The 19,916-nt window shown below is 43.3% G+C and overlaps 1 protein-coding gene across 2 annotated transcripts in view; it reads left to right on the top strand.

Annotated features, from left to right (window-relative positions):
* The window catches only part of slc16a10 (solute carrier family 16 member 10), a 63,077-nt gene that overhangs the window by 6,450 nt on the left and 36,711 nt on the right, over positions 1–19,916 (top strand). The window contains exon 1 of one of the 2 annotated variants that reach the window (XM_014205020.2): positions 7,323–7,691. The exons of the other annotated variant lie outside the window; for it this stretch is intronic. The gene's annotated coding sequence lies outside the window, so the exon portion shown is untranslated. Of the gene's footprint in view, positions 1–7,322; positions 7,692–19,916 lie in introns of those variants that run through there. 2 annotated transcript variants of the gene reach the window in all.

Here is a 19,916-nt window from a genome sequence, read left to right as displayed (position 1 = left end):
TTAGAACATCGGATTATTCAAATATGTAATACAAATCTCACCATTGTTGTTTTAAACAACATTTATAAAGCAAACATGACTTCAATAGTTTAAGCATATGTTGCAGAACAGTGGTTCAAATATTGACAGAAAAGAGATCTTAGTGGGGTTAGCCATCAGTGACGGAGTTGACAACCTATTCAAAACCATTGAATTAGGAATTCTCATTGCTCAAAACTGACATATTTTTTACCTCAAATTCAAGTAAAAAAAGGAAAATATTGCAAATTATTCATTTGAAAATCCCCAATTTAAAAACAATCATTCTATCAGATCCTTCAGCACTCTGACAGAGTTGAAATAATATACATTTTTTTAAATCTGAGCTGATGTTTTACGGAGTTGCCAAATTGCATATTTATCTTAATTATTCAAGTGGCATACGTATTACAAATTGTTTTTCCTCAGTTGCTTTATGACTAAAAACTAATTTTAAAATGAACATTTTAACCATAACTCATTCTGTCTTAATCTATAAGGGAGATGGAGTTGAGAGGTTATGGTTGTGATCGTGGTGATTTCAATATTGTTTAAATCTATCAAAAGTAGAGGTCTTTCGGGACCATGCATTGTCTTGTTGTACTACATGCAATCAGGAGATGAAGAAGGGGTTATGGTATAGCTGGCCCTGCTCAGTCCTGACTAATTTACAATTTTATACAAATCTGAGTTGACCAAAACCCCAGATTATTTTAATTTTATTTTTTTAGGAGTCAAGGTTTTGAGAGAAATATTATTTAAAGTCAGAGAGGGCTATTGCAAGAAAGTACACAAAATCCTTTATCCCTTTTTTTTACAGTTGAAAAAAATTTAAGTTTCCTAGCCGGACAAGGATTGTTAAGACTTTCATGAATCTCTGCAATAATATGTAAACGTTTACCATTTATTTATATAAATTCATTTTCAGGAACAAAGACTAGCCTAAGTGTAGGCATGCACAATTAAAAAAAATATTGGTAGTGTTTATTCGACCTGTATTTCTCAACTGATACATCTTGTATTGATCACTTATGTGATGCTTGCCATCATAAGATGTGCTCTATTTCTATGGCACTACGCATGACTAAACTGTAATCTTAAACCACAGACCGGGTTAAAAAGTTTGGTGGACTGGCCCTCATCTGCTTAGGTAGATGGCTATGGGTCTCTAAGAAATTCTGTATAAAATACATTCTTACTGGTATTCGGGCCTCCTTGATGTTTAAACTAGCAGACCAGTTTTTTTTGTGGCCAGCCTGCAATTGTTCATGTCGACTAGAGAGTTCTTGAGGTGTAAAATGCATGGCATTATGCTAGCGTTATCACAAGCTGTTCAGTTGAAATGGAGGTTTTATGATTTTTATTAGGATCCCCATTAGCTGACGCCAATGGCATCGTTTTACTGTGGATATAGATACTTTTGTACCTGTTTTCTCCTGCATCTTCACAAGGTCCTTTTACTGTTGTTCTGGGATTGATTTGCACTTTCCGCACCAAAGTACGTTAATCTCTAGGAGACAGAACGCATCTCCTTCCTGAACTATATGACGGCTGTGTGGTCCCATGGTGTTTATACTTGCGTACTATTGTTTGTACAGATGAACGTGGCACCTTCAGGCGTTTGGAAATTGCTCCCAAGGATGAACCAGACTTGTGGAGGTCTACAATTTTTTTTTCTGAGCTCTTGGCTGATTTCTTTTGATTTTCCCATGATATCAAGCAGAGGCACTGAGTTTGAAGGTAGGCCTTGAAATACATCCACAAGTACACCTCCAATTGACTCAAATGATGTCAAATAGCCTATCAGAAGCTTCTAAAGCCATGACATAATTTTCTGGAATTTTCCAAGCTGTTTAAAGGCACAGTCAACTTAGTGTATGTAGACTTCTGACCCAGTGGAATTGTGACTAAGTGAAATAATCGTTCTGTAAACAATTGTTGGAAAAATTACTTGTCATGCGCAAAGTAGATGTCCTAACCGACTTGCCAAAACTATAGTTTGTTAACAAGAACTTTGTGGAGTGGTTGAAAAACGAGTTTTAATGACTTCAACTGTAGCAAAAAAGACACTAGACAAAAATACTTTTCATAATTATTAGTATTTTTTTTATCCCCTTTTCTCCCCATTTTCGATCTTGTCTCATCGCTGCAACTCCACAATGGGCTCGGGAGGTGAAGGTCGAGTCATGCGTCCTCCGAAACATGACCCGCCAAACCGCGCTTCTTAACCCGGAAGCCAGCCACCCCAATGTGTCGGCGGAAACACCTTTCAACTGACGACAGCGTTCAGCCTGCAGTCCCTCGGCCCACCACAATGAGTCGCTAGAGCACATTAAGCCAAGTTAAGCCCCCCCCCCTCAGCCAAACCCTCCCCTAACCCAGACGACGCTGGGCCAATTGTGCGCCGCCTTATGGGACTCGCAATCACGGCTGGTTATGATACAGCCAGGGATCAAACCCGGGTCTGTAGTGACGCCTCTGTAGACGGCTGCGCCACTCAGGAGGCCCCACTTTTTTTTAAAGACACAAATTTACACAAATGCAACTAAAGAATAATGATATGTGGGTGTGTGTAGAGTTTGTTTGTGTGCATCTATCAGTAACGCATAGGCCATGTGAGTTTATACACACAAAGGTTTGGATTTGAACTGAGGGTTAGGTACAGTATTAGGAAAGCCAGGGTGAATGTTGCAAATATTGGCTTAAAGTACAGTGACCACTGCTCCTACCAGGGAATAGCAGAACATGTCTGAAAGCATATTTGGCAGTTGCAACCAAGTTACATGCGTACCAGGGCCTGTTTAATTTCAGTTGGAATGTATAAAGACATTGTTTGATGTTGAAATTTATGTTGTTCATCCTGAATGTGCTAGAGCAATTCTTTAAAAGTGGATAGAGAAAATTCCAAACATGTTTATTCTCTGGTAGCCTATTCAGTTGCAATGCACAACTAGTCTAGCAATGCTGATGTCAAAGAACTGGTGTATAGACTTAGGTCTAGATAGCATTAGATTTGTACTTTTACCTTTTTCTATTTATGGTGCACCTCACAAAAGAGCATGAACTGCCATGTCAGGGGAATTTAGCTAAAGAGTAACTTCTTGAATAAATATATTTACACCCAGAGAAAAGAGCAAGGCATTTAACCTCAGGATTCAACTTCAACCTAACTATTGTCCAGGTTTGCTTATAAAAAAATAAAAAATAAAAATGTCATCTGGGTGTTGGGACTGTGAAAACAATGCCAGCCCCTCTTGGCCATTTGCCATAAATCTTAACTTTTTAACAAGCAAATCTGTTCCATTTTGTGTGACTCAAGCCACTTCTCCTAATCAGCTGTACAGGCCGGGTGTGTCGGGATGCTATAAAGACACCGCTGGCCTGCACAGTTCTGTGTAGGAAAATTGAATATAATGTTGCAGGTTTTTATTTTATTTATTATTTTACTTTCTTATTTATTTTTAATTCTAACTAAACTTCTCCTTCAAGAATGTCAGCCTGACCGTTGGCCAGGTTAGTTGGTCATCAATGTGGGTCATTGCCGCTCACAGTTTAACTGACGTCATGGCATTTAGACATTTCCCCAGAGCTGCCAAATCTAAATGAAAATCTAGAATCCCCTTTTTAATCCAATTAGTATGGTCCGTGGTTACCCCTGCAAATGGGGGGCAGGGGTACAAACTCTTTGCTTTGGGCCTAGGCTTAGCCCTCCCGATGAAAACCGAATGAAAGCCACTTGATCCCCATTCAACTTGCCAACTGAAAAGGATAAACAAATTATTACTAGCTAATCTAGTGGTATTAGTTGTGTGAGGATAGCGGGAGAGGAGTGATCACAGATCAGGTGGTGTCTGTAAACTCATGGCACGTGTGTGTGAAGTACGCGTCCCTGTCAGTAAATTATCCTAACACCTTACTGGCTATCAGGAGGGGGACATGTAAATTCATTGTGCGGGTATGTCTCGACTGTGCTGTGATGAGGAGAGGGCAGTCAGGGACAGCTAGGCTGTACTGGCCAGTTACTGTTGGTTTGATGAGGCGTTGTGCCCCTCATTGCCCCAGTACTAAAGATCTAAGGAAGAGCACTGTTCCAATTTCCCAGCAGGCTTCTTTCTATTCTGTGCTCTTCTGCCACAAGTGAGCAATTCAAAGTTGCTAGTTGAGGGTCAGAGGTCAGGGTAATCTTTCTGCCGGTATATTGTGTGGTCTTGTATTCATCATCCTGTCATGAGGTAGTAAATATTTCTCTATGGCCTCAAAACAGCTCAGTAGTTCTTAATGCTTTACGATAATGGTTAAGGAGATTTGCGTAGAAAAAAAAAAAAGACCCTCGCCTTTTCTGTGCGCTGTGGTCAGGGGTGTCATGCAACCCAGAAATCCCAGTACATTAAGATGGCTGGGGTGTGGTCTGTTTTTCAAACGCCTGAAACAGATCTTTCCTGCAATCTAAAGTCATAATCATCATGCTTAATTCTATGTAAAAAATGTATATTTTTCTGCATATCTTAGCATACCTCTTGAGCTGTCTGTATCCTCCTGACTTACTGTTGAAGCACTTCATCAGAAGCACACTTTTTGTAAGTAGTTAACTGTTGTCTCCAAGTTTAGCTGGAATTTAGACTGAAAGCATTTGACAAATGTGATTGGTTGACTATGACATTGGCCTACGCTGCGCAGAATATCACATCTCAACAACTATTGGAGAAGTGTTTAACATCACCAGTAACACATCCTTATAGGTATATAGAGCTATATATCTCAGTACCAGTCAAAGGTTTGGACACACCTACTCATTCCAGGGTTTTTCTTTAAGTTTACTATTTTCTACATTGTAGAATAATAGTGAAGACATCAAAACAATGAAATAACACATGGAATCATGTAGTAACCAAAAAAGTGTTCAACAAATCAAAATATATTTTATGTCTTGATGACAGCGTTGCATACTCTCAACCAGCTTCACCTGGAATGCTTTTCCAACAGTCTTGAAGGAGCTCCCACAAATGCTGAGCAATTGTTGGCTGCTTTTCCTTCACTTTGTGGTCCGACTCATCCCAAACCATCTCAATTTGATTGAGGTCGGGGGATTGTGGAGGCCAGGTCATCTAATGCAGCACACCATCACTCTCCTTCTTGGTCAAATAGCCCTTAAACAGCCTGGAGGTGTGTTGGGTCATTGTCCTGTTGAAAAACAATTGCTAGTACCACAAAGCCCAAACCAGATGGGGTGGCGTATCGCTGCAGATAAATAAATCACGAACAGTGTCTCCAGCAAAGCACCCCAGCACAATAACACCACGCTTTACGGTGGGAACCACACATGCGGAGATCATCCAGTCACCCACACCTCGTCTCACAAAGACGCATGTCGGTTGGAACCAAATATCTCCAATTTGGACTCCAGACCAAAGGACAAATTTACAGTACCCGCAAAACACCAGTCTCAACGTCAAGTGAAGAGGCGACTCCGGGATGCTGGCCTTCTAGGCAGAGTTGCAAAGAAAAAGCCATATCTCAGACTGGCCAATAAAAAGAAAAGATTAAGATGGGCAAAAGAACAGACACTGGACAGAGGATGTATGTATGTCAAAAGTGCTACATCACAGCAAAAGAGGCAGGTTGGAATGTCTGACTGAAATACGGGGACAAATCAACCTCTTTTTATTTTATTATTTAAAAAAAAAAATGTATTAGTGTTTTGAATTTGTTGATAAAATGCAAGACATGATTGTTTGGTTCCAGGACAAAGGGCCAGCATGTGGGACTGTCCTGCACAATCCAGGACATGTGGTCACCCTAATTCCACACCTAGCTTCTCCATTTCTATCCCACTAACAGTGACCCCAGAAGATAAGCCAAGTATCATCACTCAAAAAGAGATCATTTTAAAATAAAAAAATGTGGATAAATATCCCTTTTAGGAATTACCATGATTTATTTCACCACATTACAATCCACTCCAGAGGAATTCAGTACCTTGTACAAAGTAAATAAATCTTCATGTTCTTCAGTCTTGGCTGTTCCCCTTGTCTCTCTAATAAGGCTCTGGTGAGATTAGAGTGAAGCCTGTGCCAGGCTTGTCTGGTCACGTGGCATCATGGTTCACTCCCCTACACAGTACACACAGGCCTAACTGTGCCCGCCCTCCTGCCTAAGTGCAACTCCACAGCCTATGCCAGTGCCAAAGCTGAACACAGGGAGGCTTGACAGTTGGAAACCTGATCAGCCTATCATAGCGTTGGATGTTGGGGCGTGGGGAGCAATAAGCGAAGCCCCTGCCAGGTCACTGGCCTTCACATCTGTGTAATGGGCTTGGGCTCCCATCTGCTCTCTCTCTCTCTCTCTCTCTCTCTCTCACTCCCCTAAAGGAGTCGACTTTGTCTCTTCTGTCCTGGGCTCTTTGTGTACCTCCGACCAAATCTTTGGGCTACCCAAGAGTTAACGCTGTCGAAAAATAGGCAGGAGAGCGCGTCCTTGTGAGACTGAGGTGAATGGAAAACCGGCCAGCACTTCCCTCCATTCTATTGGTATAGTCACTTGATAATAAGATGGATGAGCTACGGTCATGGATTTTATATTAATGGGATGCTCTAGCTGTAATATTCTCAGTTTTTCAGAAACATGGCTTTTGGACAAGATGCTCTCCCCCTTTTGCCATCAGAACAGACTCAATTTATCGGGTCGTGGACTCTACAAGGTGTCGAAAGCTTTCCACATTGATGCTGACCCATGTTGACTCCAATCCTTCCCACAGCTGTTCAAGTTGGCTGGATGTCCTTTGGGTAGTGGACCATTCTTGAAACCACAGGAAAATGTTGTGTGAAACCCAGCAGTGTTGCAGTTCTTGACAATCCGCCTAGCACCTACTACCATACCCCGTTCAAAGGCCCTTCAATATTCTCTTGCCCATTCACCCTCTGAATGGCAACATGCACAATCCATGTCTCAATTGCCTTTAACCTGTCTTCTCCCCTTCATCTGCACTTATTTGAGGTGGATTTAACAAGTGACATCAATAAGAGATAGCATTTAGCTGGATTCACCTTGTCAGTCTGTCATGCAAAAAGCAGGTGTTTTGTATAGTCAGGCCACAACAACAAGCTAGCACTTGATGAACTGTACGAGGCTATGAACCATGCACCCAGAGGCTGCTTTTCTTGGGATTTTTATTCTGCTTCACTAAGACACACGTGATGCCCAACTTCTATCAACAAGTCTCCTTCACCACTAGGGGCGATTAGAGAACATTGTTACTCCCCCCCCTGGCAAATCAGATCATGACTCCATACTTCTGCATCCTGTTTACAAACAAAAGCTCCAACAGGAAGTACCTGTGATGCGCCATAGAAAAATTGTCCACCATAGCAGAGGCTATCCTGCGAGACTGTTTTGCTAGTGCTGACTGGAATATGTTCCGGGACTCCGCCGACAGCATCGGCGAGCTAACCACCTCCGTAACCGGCTTCGTATGGAAATGCATCACCAATGTTATCCCCACAGTGAAGGTAAACTGCTTCCCCAATCAAAAGCCCGGGATTAACACAGAGTTGCACGCTAAACTGAAGGACAAAGCTACCGCTCTCAGGGCTACTGCAGCCAACCCTGAGGCTATTGCTGAGGACGCGAACGCGTACAAGAAGTCTCACTACGACCTCCGCACAGCCATCAAACAGGTAAAAGGACAATATCGGAACAAGGTGGAATCCTATTATACCGTCTCCGATGCTCGACGCATGTGGATTTTTTAAAGGTCTTTAAACCGGTCAACACTAATGGCCAGATGGTATTCCAGGGCGTATCCTCAGGACATGTGCAAAAACCAAACTGAACACAAGGGCGCCGTTTTCAAACCCCACTGACACACTGTATTCTGATGGTTAGCAATGCTAACAAGTTCATGTAAAATCCCATAGAGAATACGAACTTAATGCTAACAAGTGCATTGCGAACATTTTATACAGTGTCTGACCTAAACTATACCAGTAACTCAAATGCTACACAGTTTGTTGCATGCACAAAACAAATATTAGACAGCAAGGCTCTTGATCCAGGAGGGGATTTGCTGCTGTTACCAAGCAAATGCTGGATTTTGGAAGAAGCTAACCACTTAGCTAGATAGCTAACCAGCTACTAAATAGCAAACCAAATGCACACCTGCAGAGCATTTAAGACCAATTAACTTAATAGTTATTAGATATCTAGCTGTCAATCATTTAGTTGTGAATTAGATACTGTAATTATGTCACCTAGTGCATGTTGATCAACAGTGAGGGACTCAAGACAACGTACTCTAGTCATTGAGTGCTTGTAAACAAACACCACGTCACACATGACTGGTGACTCAACCTGGTCTCAGAGCATTTTGTAGTATTCTGTACGTAAATCCAAGACACCCCATTTTAGAATGGTATGGTTACACAAGACAGATGGTTACTTAAGGCAAAAACGGTTTGTTGGGGTGGATGGGTAGGCGTATAATGCAAACGTCTAGCAACCCAAAGGTCGCAAATTCGAATCTCATCACAGACAACTTAAGCATTTATCTAATTAGCAAATGTTCAACTACTTACTACTTTTTAGTGACTTTGCAACTACTAGCATGTTAGCCAGTGGAGGTTGCTGAGGAGAGGATGGCTCATAATTATGGCTGGAACAGAGCAAATGGAATGGCATCAAACCACGTTCGACGCATTTGATACCATTCTACTAATTCCACTGTTGACTGCAGGTATTTACTTAAAGTGGCTACAAATATTCACATTTATAAGAACTACAACTAAATAGTTTCAACGTTATTGACGTCTTTTTCCAAATACCCCGGTATATGGTATTCCGCTCAAGTCTAGACTGAACACCCCTTTTGGTAAGAGTCGGCAACAACACCTCTGCCACGCTGACCCTCAACACGGGGGGGGGGCAGGTGTGTGTGTGCGCTTAGTCCCCTCCTGTACTCCCTGTTTATCCATGACTGTGTGGCCACGCACATCATTAAGTTTGCAGACGACATGACCATGGTAGGCCTGATCACCAACGGCCTACAGGGAGGAGGTCAGAGACCTGGCAGTGTGGTGCCAGGACAACCACCTCTTCTTCAATGTCAGCAAGACCAAGGAGATGATTGTGGACTACAGGAAACAGGAGCTGTGCACACCCCTATCCTAATCGACAGGGCCACAGTGGAGAGGATCAAGAGCTTGAACTTCCTTCATGTCCACGTCACTGAGGACTTAACATGGTCCTCGCACACCAGCACAGTTGTGAAGAAGGCGCAGCAGTGCCTCTTCCCTCAGGAGGCTGAATTGATTTGGCATGGCCCCTTAGATCGTTAGGAACTTTTACAACTGCACCATCGAGAGCATCCTGACTGGTTGTATCAGTCTGGTATGGCAACTGCACTGCCCTCAACCGGAAGCACCTACAGAGGGTGGTGCGGACGGCCCAAAGCATCATTGGGGGTGAGCTCCCAGGCATCCAGGACTTACATGCCAGGCGGCTTCTGAGAAAGGCCTGAAAAATGTACAATCTCCAGCCACCCGAGACATGGACTGTTCTCCATGCTCCTGTCCGGCAGACTGTACCGGTGCATCAAGGCTCAGACCAAAATACCCCTAAACAGCTTCTATCCCCTGGCCATAAGACTATTAATGGCTAAGAACTACTGCTCCCCCTCACACCTACACTGCTGCTAAAATGATTATTGATTTTAGATGTATTACTACCACTACACTGATGCTCATTGATTAGTGACTTCCATTACCATTAGTATCGGTCTATCCTGCTACTGATCACTATTGCTATTGACATGTACAGTGCCTTCGGAAAGTATTCAGACCCCTTGACTCTTTCCACATTTTCTTACGTTACAGCCTTATTCTAAAATGTATTAAATAAAAACATTTCCTCATCAATCTACTGTACACACAATACCCCATAATGACGAAGCAAAAGCAGGTTTTTATACATTTTTGCAAAAATAAAATACTGATATCACATTTACATAAGTATTCATACCTGTTACAGCCTTGTGTCTTCTTGGGTATGACGCTACAAGCTTGGCACACCTGTATTTGGGGAGTTTCTCCCATTCTTCTCTGCAGATCCTCTCAATCTCTGACAGGTTGGATGGGGGAGCTATTTTCAGGTCTCTCCAGCGATGTTCGATTGGGTTCAAGTCCGGGCTCTGGCTGGGCCACTCAAGGACATTCAGAGACTTGTCCTGATGCCACTCCGGTGCTTAGGGTCATTGTCCTGTTGTAAGGTGAACCTTCGCCCCCAGTCTGAGGTTCTGAACGCTCCTCCATTGATCATCCTTGATGTTTCTACCACTTGATTATCCCTCAATCCTGACTAGTCTCCCAGTCCCTGCCGCTGAAAACAATCCCCACAGCATGATGCTGCCACATCCATGCTTCACCTTAGGTATGGTGCCAGGTTTCCTCCAGACGTGACACTTGGCATTCAGGCCAAAGAGTTCAATCTTGGTTTCATCAGAGCAGAGAATCTTGTTTCTGGTCTGAGAGTAATTTATGTGCCTTTTAGCAATCTCCATGCGGGTTGTCATGTGGCTTTTATACTGAGGAGTGGCTTCCGTCCGGCCACTCTACCATAAAGGCCTAATTGGTGGAGTGCTGCAGAGATGGGATAACCTTCCCCAAGGACAACCATCTCCACAGAGAAACTCTGTCAGTGACCACTGGGTTCTTGGTCACCTCCCTGACCAAGACCCTTCTCCCCAATTGCTCTGTTTGGCCGGGCGGCTAGCTCTAGGAATAGTCTTGATGTTTTCAAACTTCTTCAATTTAAGAATAATGGAGGCTGCTGTGTTCTTGGGGACCTTCAATGCTGCAGAATACTTTTGGTACCCTTCCCCAGATCTTTGCCTCGACACAATCCTGTCTCGGCGCGCTATGGACAATTCCTTCGACTTCATGGTTTGGTTTTTGCTCTGACATGCCCTGTCAACTGTGGACCATATATAGGCGCGTGTGTGTGTGTGTGTGTGTGTGTGTGTGTGTGTGTGTGTGTGTGTGTGTGTGTGTGTGTGTGTGTGCCCTTCCAAATCATGTCCAATTAATTGAATTTACTACAGATGGACTCCAATCAAGTTGTAGAAACATCTCAAGGATGATCAATGGAAACAGGATGCACCTGAGCTCAATTTCGACTCATAGCAAAAGGCCTGAATACTTATGTAAATAAGGCATTTCTGTTTTTTATTTTTAATACGTTTGCTAAAATTTCTAAACCTGTTTTTGATTTGTCATCGTAGGGTATTGTGTGTAGATTGAGGAAGAAACACATTTTAATCCATTTTAGAATAAGGCTGTAACGTAACAAAATGTGGAATAAGTCAAGGAGTCTGAATACTTTCCCGAAGGCACTGTGTATATTACCATCAGTATTTATATATTCCTGCTACCAGCCTATCACGCCTACACTGACACTCTCATGCGCACACACCCACCCACCACTTATACCGCTGCCATACTGTTTATTATTAATCCTGCTACCAGTCACTTTCTCCTAATCCCTGCCTCCATGTACACATCTTCCTTGCACTATAAGCGTACCACTGTACTGTGCTTGTGACAAATGAAACATGAACTTGAACTTAAAAGAATGCCAGGTGGGTTTATTATAGGTCCGAAGTCCTGACACTTTTGGAGAGCCTAATGTTAGTGTAGCTGTAAAATAACTTTGCGTCAGCTCAAAGTCCCAAAAAGCATTTTTTTTGTTTTGATATAATGTGAAGTTCATGCTGAATGATTGATTGACATCTAGCTGCTAGAGTAAACAGGGGTTCACACATATAACGCTTTTATTGTTTTGCCTAGCTATGGAACAAAAACGGACAGGGAGACGGATGAGATGATGCTGCTAACGATGTTTTCTCTAGATGTGAAATTGACCAGTTTTCAGGGATGAAACAGAAAATGTTATTTCACTAGATCTCCTAGTGAGCTCAAACTGTGCTTCTCTGCAAATGATAGTTGCTATGACTGCCCCCTGGTGGTTTTGACTGGCAAGAGCGTGAAGGATCTGACAAGCCAGTGACCTGCTGGAATCCAGACCCATTCTTGACCTGCTGCCCGTCGCCAGCATAAAATCAGTACGATAGACCCCAAACATGGACAATGATTCCAACGCAACTAAGACTGCATAACGCTGTGCAAGTGTCTGTAATTCTCTGACACGGCATTCCATCTGTACAGGTCGTCAGGTTTGCCTCACTGAAAGTGATTTGACTTTTTTTGATCATTTGTAAATGCGGAAGCAAATTAGGATTGCGCAGCAGCCTGGGATCGAGATGTTCGTTTTTAGGCCTTATCCCAAACCTGTCCCTCCTGGCCACGCAGAGTGTTCCTCCTCAGGTTAATCTGCCAGCTGTCCTGTTCGTTGCTGGACCGAGCTAGTTCTCCCAATCTGAGTTATATAGCTGGGACACAGTGTTGCTTTCCTCCCAGGCGAGATCCCACAGACCTGCTGGGGGAACAGGAAACAAGGTGGAGTGGGACGAGGCCTTTCCTCCTCCTATTCCTCTCCTCCGTTACTCCCTCCATCTCTGGGGGTCTCCAGCTCCGGTTCTCCAGGCCAACAGCAGGAGCTGTCTGAGAACGGACCACACAGGGTAAAGTTTATTTTATTTTCAAAAAATAATAAAAAAATGACAATGGTTCCATGTCTGCCTGTGGTGGAGGGAGGGATCTTATCAAGCGTTCTTTTAGAATAATCGCTTTGCATCGCTCTATCAGTCTCTCCTTCCTTGTCCTGAGCTCAGCCATACAAAAGACAGGCATTCCCAGCCTTGTTTTCAAAGTGGTGATTTAACATTTACAAGCTATGGCTCTAGTGGGCCTTTGGGTTTCATTCAATACTTAATGCGTCGGCTGTTTTTTTTTTTTTTTTACGGCTGCGACAAAACTATAGCCTACTGGAGACGTGCACAAAAAGTGTTGGTATGACCAAGTATGGGCAGTTGGCACACATTTTTAAACGAGTACGTGGACGAAAGCTCCTCAAATGTTTGATGATCAGTAAGCGGGTTAATGTTTGACAGAGCATTTGATCTCTGTCTCAAGTAAGCTTGACACTGCGTTTAGGTCAAGGTTGTTGGGAGATGACGTGTGTGAGTAGGTAAACACACTGGCGGAAAGCGCAGCAGCACACAGCCCACAGTGGCTGCATGAGCACCGATTTTTATTTATTTATTATTATTATTTTTTTTGTTGGCTTCCTGATCATGATAGTCGACGTCAGCCCATAGACTGAGGGGCTGGAAAAAGGACACCAGCGAATGACCTTCAGTGACCGAGCACCTACAGTAGTGCTTTGGAAACGGGTACAGCATGAGTCAACAGAAGCTTGACCATGTGCAGAACACCAAGTCCCTCTGCTCTGAACACCCCTTATAGAGCAGGCAAGTGTAATGCCTTCCAGCAGGGAAGGAGTGAGAGGCGAGGGAATGACTGAGGCAAGTGCAGTGTAGTGTGTAGAGCAGACCTGGGTTCAAATAATTTCAAAAATCATTCAAATACTTTTAGCATTTGCTTTAGTCTTCCTGCAGTGCCAGATAGACAGGGTTTGCGCTCTTGTAACTATGCTATTGGTTCCATTGCACCAGGCAAGCTCAATTGAGACCTCATAATGAAATGATTTCAAATAGTATTTGAACCCAGGTCTGTGGTTGTGCAGTGTACAGTGAGGCCCAGGTGTGGACTGGAGTAGTGGACTGTGGCCCTCCATGGGGGCTGGAGGATTAACCAACTAACTGCTCTAATTATTGGTGTAATTGCCAGGAGCTCTGGTAATGTCATGATTGGGGCCTTTCTCATTACTGCTGGTCTGGCCTGGAGGTGGGTGTGTGTGGGTAGGGGGCAGTGCCGATGAAGCACCAGACAGGAGTGAATGGAGCCGCTGGCAGCCTAAGCCGGGCGTTATAACATTTGTCAGTGTAACACCAAGGTGCTCAGGCCGAGCTGGACAATATTGGCCCTCCTCCAAATGGAGACTGGCTTCCTGTGAGCTAAATTGGGCTGATCAGTTTAGTTCTGTAATGACATCTCTCCGATTAGTTCTCTCTCAGACCGTGTCTGTCTGTGGGGACTGGGGATGACTTGTCTCCGGTCATTGTCAAACCCAAAGAGCCCTGTTTCCTTGGCAACAACACAGATTCTGACTGCCATAATACTATTGGTTAGGGGTCCATTATAATAATGAATCTGAGAGGAACTACAGATTTCTTTTTCTGGACTGAATCATTCAGATGTTTTTTTTTCTTCTTCAGATTCTGACATGTTTTGAAGAGCCATATGTGTAATGTCTTTCCCTGACGTCTGTGTCTTAGAGCAGTAAATACTCTTTTGTGGGCTGAATGTAAAGGGAGAGGGTTTTAACAACTGGTGAGGTTGTTTCAGGATTGTGGCCGTTTTACTCTCCAACTCCCCTTGGGGCACATTTAACATCATGGCCTGGCCTGCTATGCTCAAAAACATGCTCAACATATGGAGCCTTGTGTGTTAAACCCATTAACCCTACTCTAGTCTACTCTCCTCCTCCTCCTCTTGGATACATCTCTGCTCCAGTCAGTTAGCCTCACAGTCTACTCTTTGTCTCTCTGACACCAGAGGCTTTATGTTATACAGATACTGTACAGTAACAATAGCTTAGTCGTTGTGTACTGTAACTGTACAATCTCTGAGTCAGTCTTCCTTCGAGTCAGAGGTGACTGGGTCTAAAATTAGTCCGACAGGCTGATCATAATGCGACGTGGCTGTGCTGGCTGGTGGTGTTGAGGCAGCGTTGCTCTGGCGCTGTGCTCCATTTACTTCCCCCCTGATGGAGCCCTGACTGGGGCTTGTCCTGAGATGTCTGGGCTGCAGCATGGGCTGGGCTGGGGATGTGTGAGCCCTGCGGGACGGGTCTGGACCTGGGCCAGTTTGTCAACATCAAGCAGCTTAGCCTCCCCAGATCAAACCCAGGAGCAGGGACAGAGGCCATGGTCAGGACCGACGGGTCGGGTCGGCTAGAGTTACTGGGGCAGCCGAGCCAAGCAGCTCCTCATAGGAGTTAGCCTACTTCTCTCTTTCTAGCTGTTAGCCTACATCTCTTACCATCCTCCAAAACCCCTGTGTAGTTATGTAATAACATGAACAAAAAGAGTTGGGTCTTATTTTTTTGTGTCGACAAAGCTGAAGTGTAATTGAGGTTGCTTTTTATGCAGCTGCGGGCTACGTCACAACCTACTTCTGGGGTATTGTAATCTTTCTAGGGAAAGTAAAACCAGCCCATTATGTTTCCCAGTGAGCACCACCTGACACCGAAGTCCATGGATGTTGAAAAGACGTTGAAATTTGGTCCGTCCGCCCTGGCGTTGATTTCAATATCCAGTCATCCACAGATGTCTTTTTTTGGGGGGGCCGGTCCGGACCAGCCATGATTTCAACGTCCACAGACCTAGACGTATAATGGCTTTGAGTTACTGAGCTGAGCTCCACATGAAGACAGATTACCGTTACCCCTTCACCCTCTAACCCCCGATCACTCTGCGCTAGGTTACACTTTATATCAGGTGAGTGGTAGTATAAGTCATACTGCATGGGAGGCTAGTCTTGGATGGTGTGTCTTATAGAAAATGAGTCTGTTTCAACAAGCCCCAGTATATGGATAAAAACCTAAAGAAAGTAATTTTAATATTCCAACCCACACGCACACAAACATACCATATAGAATTGCCAGCTTCAGATCTGTATGTCTTCCTTCCATTGAGGCATTGGATGTATAGCGGATTTACAGCATATCATTAGTGCTTCTGCCTTGAGCCATTTCGTCACGTGTTTGCACAACCATAGTCCGTTAGACTTGCAAACAGTTTGATCACCGTATGTTCATAGATTTGGTATTCTATACCCTCCTGTAAACTATTGGATTAGCATAGCTGCGTTTTGGATCCTACCTGTCTGTGTTGCTTTATCATTTTCACTATAATACAAATTTGACTCTTGCTCTGATTTTTTTGTTGTTGTTTTTGTTTCAACTGCTCGAGCTTGTTGAGGTGTTGATGACCTAGTGGTTCTAAAGACAAGGTTGGTAACCGTAACAACAACCAACCTAGTTTCAAAACCCAGTGTCCCACAACCTGAGGTTACAATGAAATGACACCTCAACAGTGTGTACAGTTGAAGTCGGAAGTTTACATTACATACACTTAGTTTGGCATCATTAACTCGTTTTTCAACCACTCCACAAATTTCTTGTTAACAAGCTATAGTTTTGGCAAGTCGGTTAGGACATCAACTGTGTGCATGACACAAGTAATTTTTTCAACAATTTGTTTACAGACAGATTATTTCCCTTATAATTCACTTTATCACAATTCCAGTGGGTCGGAAGTTTACATACACTAAGTTGATTGTGCCTTTTAAACAGCTTAGAAAATTCCAGAAAATGATGCTTTAGAAGCTTCTGATAGGTTAATTGACATAATTTGAGTCAATTGGAGGTGTACCTGTGGATGTATTTCAAGACCTACCTTCAAACTCAGTGCCTTTTTGCTTGACATCATGGGAAAATCAAAATAAATCAGCCAAGACCTGAGGGGGAAAAAATGGTTTACCTCCAAGTCTGGTTCATCTTTGGGAGCAATTTCCAAACGCCTGAAGGTACCACGTTCATCTGTACAAGCAATACCACGCAGCCGTCATATTTCTCAGGAAGGAGACGCCTTCTGTCTCCTCGAGATGAACCTACTTTGGTGCGAAAAGTGCAAATCAATCCCAGAACGACAGCAAAGGACCTTGTGAAAATGCTGGAGGAAAAAAGCCAGACTACAGTTTGAAACTGCACATGGGGACAAAGATCGTACTTTTTGGAGAAATGCCCTCTGGTCTGATAAGCAAAAATAGAACTGTATGGCCATAATGACCATCGTTATGTTTGGAGGAAAACGGGGGAGGCTTGCAACCTGAAGAACACCATCCCAACCGTGAAGCACGGTGGTGGCAGCATCATGTTGTGGGGGTGCTTTGCTGCAGAAGGAACTGGTGCACTTCACAAAATAGATGGCATCATGAGAGGGGAAATTATGTGGATATATTGAAGCAACATCTCAAGACATCGGTCAAAGCTTGGTTGCAAATGGGTCTTCCAAATGGACAATGACCCCCAAGCATACTTCCAAAGTTGTGGCAAAATGGCTTAAGGACAACAAAGTCAAGGTATTGGAGTGGCCATCACAAAGCCCTGACCTCAATCCTATAGAAGATTTGTGGGCAGAACTGAAAAAGCGTGTGCGAGCAAGGAGGCCTACAAACTTGACACAGTTACACCAGCTCTGTCAGGAGGAATGGGCCAAAATTCACCCAACTTATTGTGGGAAGCTTGTGGAAGGCTACCCGACACGTTTGACCCAAGTTAAACAATTTAAAAGGCAATGCTACCAAATACTGAGTGTATGTAAACTTCTGACCCACTGGGAATGTGATGAAATAAATAAAAGCTGAAATAAATCATTCTCTTTACTATTATTCTGATGTGTATGTAAACTTCTGATTTCAACTGTAAGTGAGCTAAGCTTTCCTCTCAGTGTAGGTAGGATGGCACACTGTACTTGTTGTCAGTGTGTGTTGCGGACCTGTGTTCAAATACGTGTATTTGAGTATCTGCTATTTAAAATAATTTCAGAGTATTTCCAAACATATTAAACTACTTATCTTTTGATTTTAAAAGACATCTCAATACATACTTTGAATGTATGTGAAAGTAATTGAGATATTTGAAATAATATTTGAACCATGAGCCCGTGTCCACAAAGCATCTCAAACGTCTTTAAAACCTGTTTCAAGACCACAACAAAACTCCCAGCTCAGAGTAGGTTTTAGAATGTTGTTAAGACAATGCCCTGACAAAATCTGAGCTAGGAGTAAAATAAACTCCTAAAAGTTTCTCAGCTCGTAATCACGACAGTTTGAGATACTGCAAAGGAAAGTTAGTGATGACGCTCATTGACATTGCTGCAAATGATGGGGAATAACCAATCTGTGAACTCTAGTCCATAGCACACTTCAGACAACCACGGTGAATGTGACTGTACATCAAATGTTGCAACGGTCAGGGCGGACTGGGACCAGAAATCGTCCCTGGCATTGCTATCATACCAGCTCATTTATTGCCTCGAGGGAAACGGTGATCATTTTCCGCAAATCTCCCAATTTAGACAGGCCCATTGGGATGACAATGGACCAGCCCATCTGGCATTTGGCAGAATTTCCCAATGGCCAGTCCATCCCTGGTAAAACGATTTGATATCATTTTCGCCTGACATGATCACTTTGCCCACTCTTAATTATTGCCTAATGTTGGCATGCATCTTTTTGTATTTCTTTTTAACCAATTCTGATGCTTGTTAAAAGTCGAATTTTGATCATATTACATATCAACACACGTCACTCCCGTTTAACAACTCCAAATCACTTTGGCACAGTAGGCATCAAGTCACTTTCCTTTATTGCGTACTGTACAACGTTTGAAAGGTATCATTTTCATCTAACACAATCAAAGAAACAAAACGTGTTTATTTATTAGCCAAGTGGTTTAAAGTATTTAGGCATATCGTTGTCAAAATTGCAAGAGATACTGTTGCATGTAAGTCTAGATTATTCATGTTTTGATCATAAAGAAATATCTAAACATTATTTTAACAACTCCAATGCAATTGCATGTGTCGCAGGAACCACTGACTCGCTGCATTTTTCTGTTATCAAGACACCTGCTGGTAACTCGTAACTGGTTAGGACCGCTCATGAGGGTGTCCGAAATATGTCAACTAAGTGGGACTATTATGGGGCTTCATGCATAGCTTTTATTCTTACTCATACGGTTAGGAGTAAAGGATCTCTATTCTCAGCACTTACGACCTAGAGTCTTATAGGTGTGGCTGAGGTCTCTTCTCCAGCCCTGGGCTATTTGGTGTCAGGAGAAGCCTGTACTAAAAAGAGAGCTCATGCCATGGCTACCTAGCTAGTTTCCATGTTGCTAGGCCTAGAATATATTATGAGTGGCTTTTTGTTTGACGAATGAAGAGAAATGATCTGTTTCAACATTGAAAAGTGGTGATATTGGATTCTCTGCTTTGCCATTAGTAGTTACTTTCCATTGACTTAGGTTAATAAGTAGCCAAACCCTCAGCTAATGGTCTAAAATGTGAGGTTTTTAGTGTATTTGCTCAATTCAGGTCCTACCCACTATCTTCCATTAACTAGAACCGTTTGGCGTCCTGTTAAGAAACTGTGTGCAGCCAGCTACTCTTAATGTTACTGCTTACTGTCAGGGATTGGCCTAGAGGGTGGACAGACAGACTCACCATGTGAAAAGGACAAACATTTCGTCCTGTTTTCATCCTGGGCTCAGTCAGTGAATAACAGCACTTGCGTAAGCAGAATAACTGCCATACCAGCTAAATCTATAAAAAAATGTTTTTTTAAATTGCTGCTCAGAACTGCTACTCAGTCATTAAATAAATTGCATAATAATCACGTGGAAATTTATTTAGATGCTATAAATGTCTTCGAGCCAGAGTGTTCATTGACCTCCACTGAAAAGTCCATCAATGTGCCCTCCTTAGTTGCACAGTGAGGTCTTGCAAGAGGGAGATGCAAGCCCAGGGTAACTGAGTGTGAGGGGATTGTTTCTTGGCGTGGGGTAAGGTAGGTCTGGTCTGGTTGCTGCTGGGTTGACTGGGTTCACCATCCACAGTCTCCGAGCACAGCAGCGGGAGAGAGAGAGGGGGGGGTTAGGAAGTGAACAGAGGAGACTTAGACCAGCTCTGACCAGTGTCTGTCTGTGTCTCTGTCAGTGACTGCACGGTTGGGGCCTCCGGCGCTAGCAGGATGTCACCTGGAAAA

Source organism: Salmo salar, chromosome ssa06 (assembly GCF_905237065.1).
Source record: "Salmo salar chromosome ssa06, Ssal_v3.1, whole genome shotgun sequence".
Taxonomy (NCBI): domain Eukaryota; kingdom Metazoa; phylum Chordata; class Actinopteri; order Salmoniformes; family Salmonidae; genus Salmo; species Salmo salar.
This window is presented reverse-complemented; position numbering and strand designations above follow the sequence as displayed.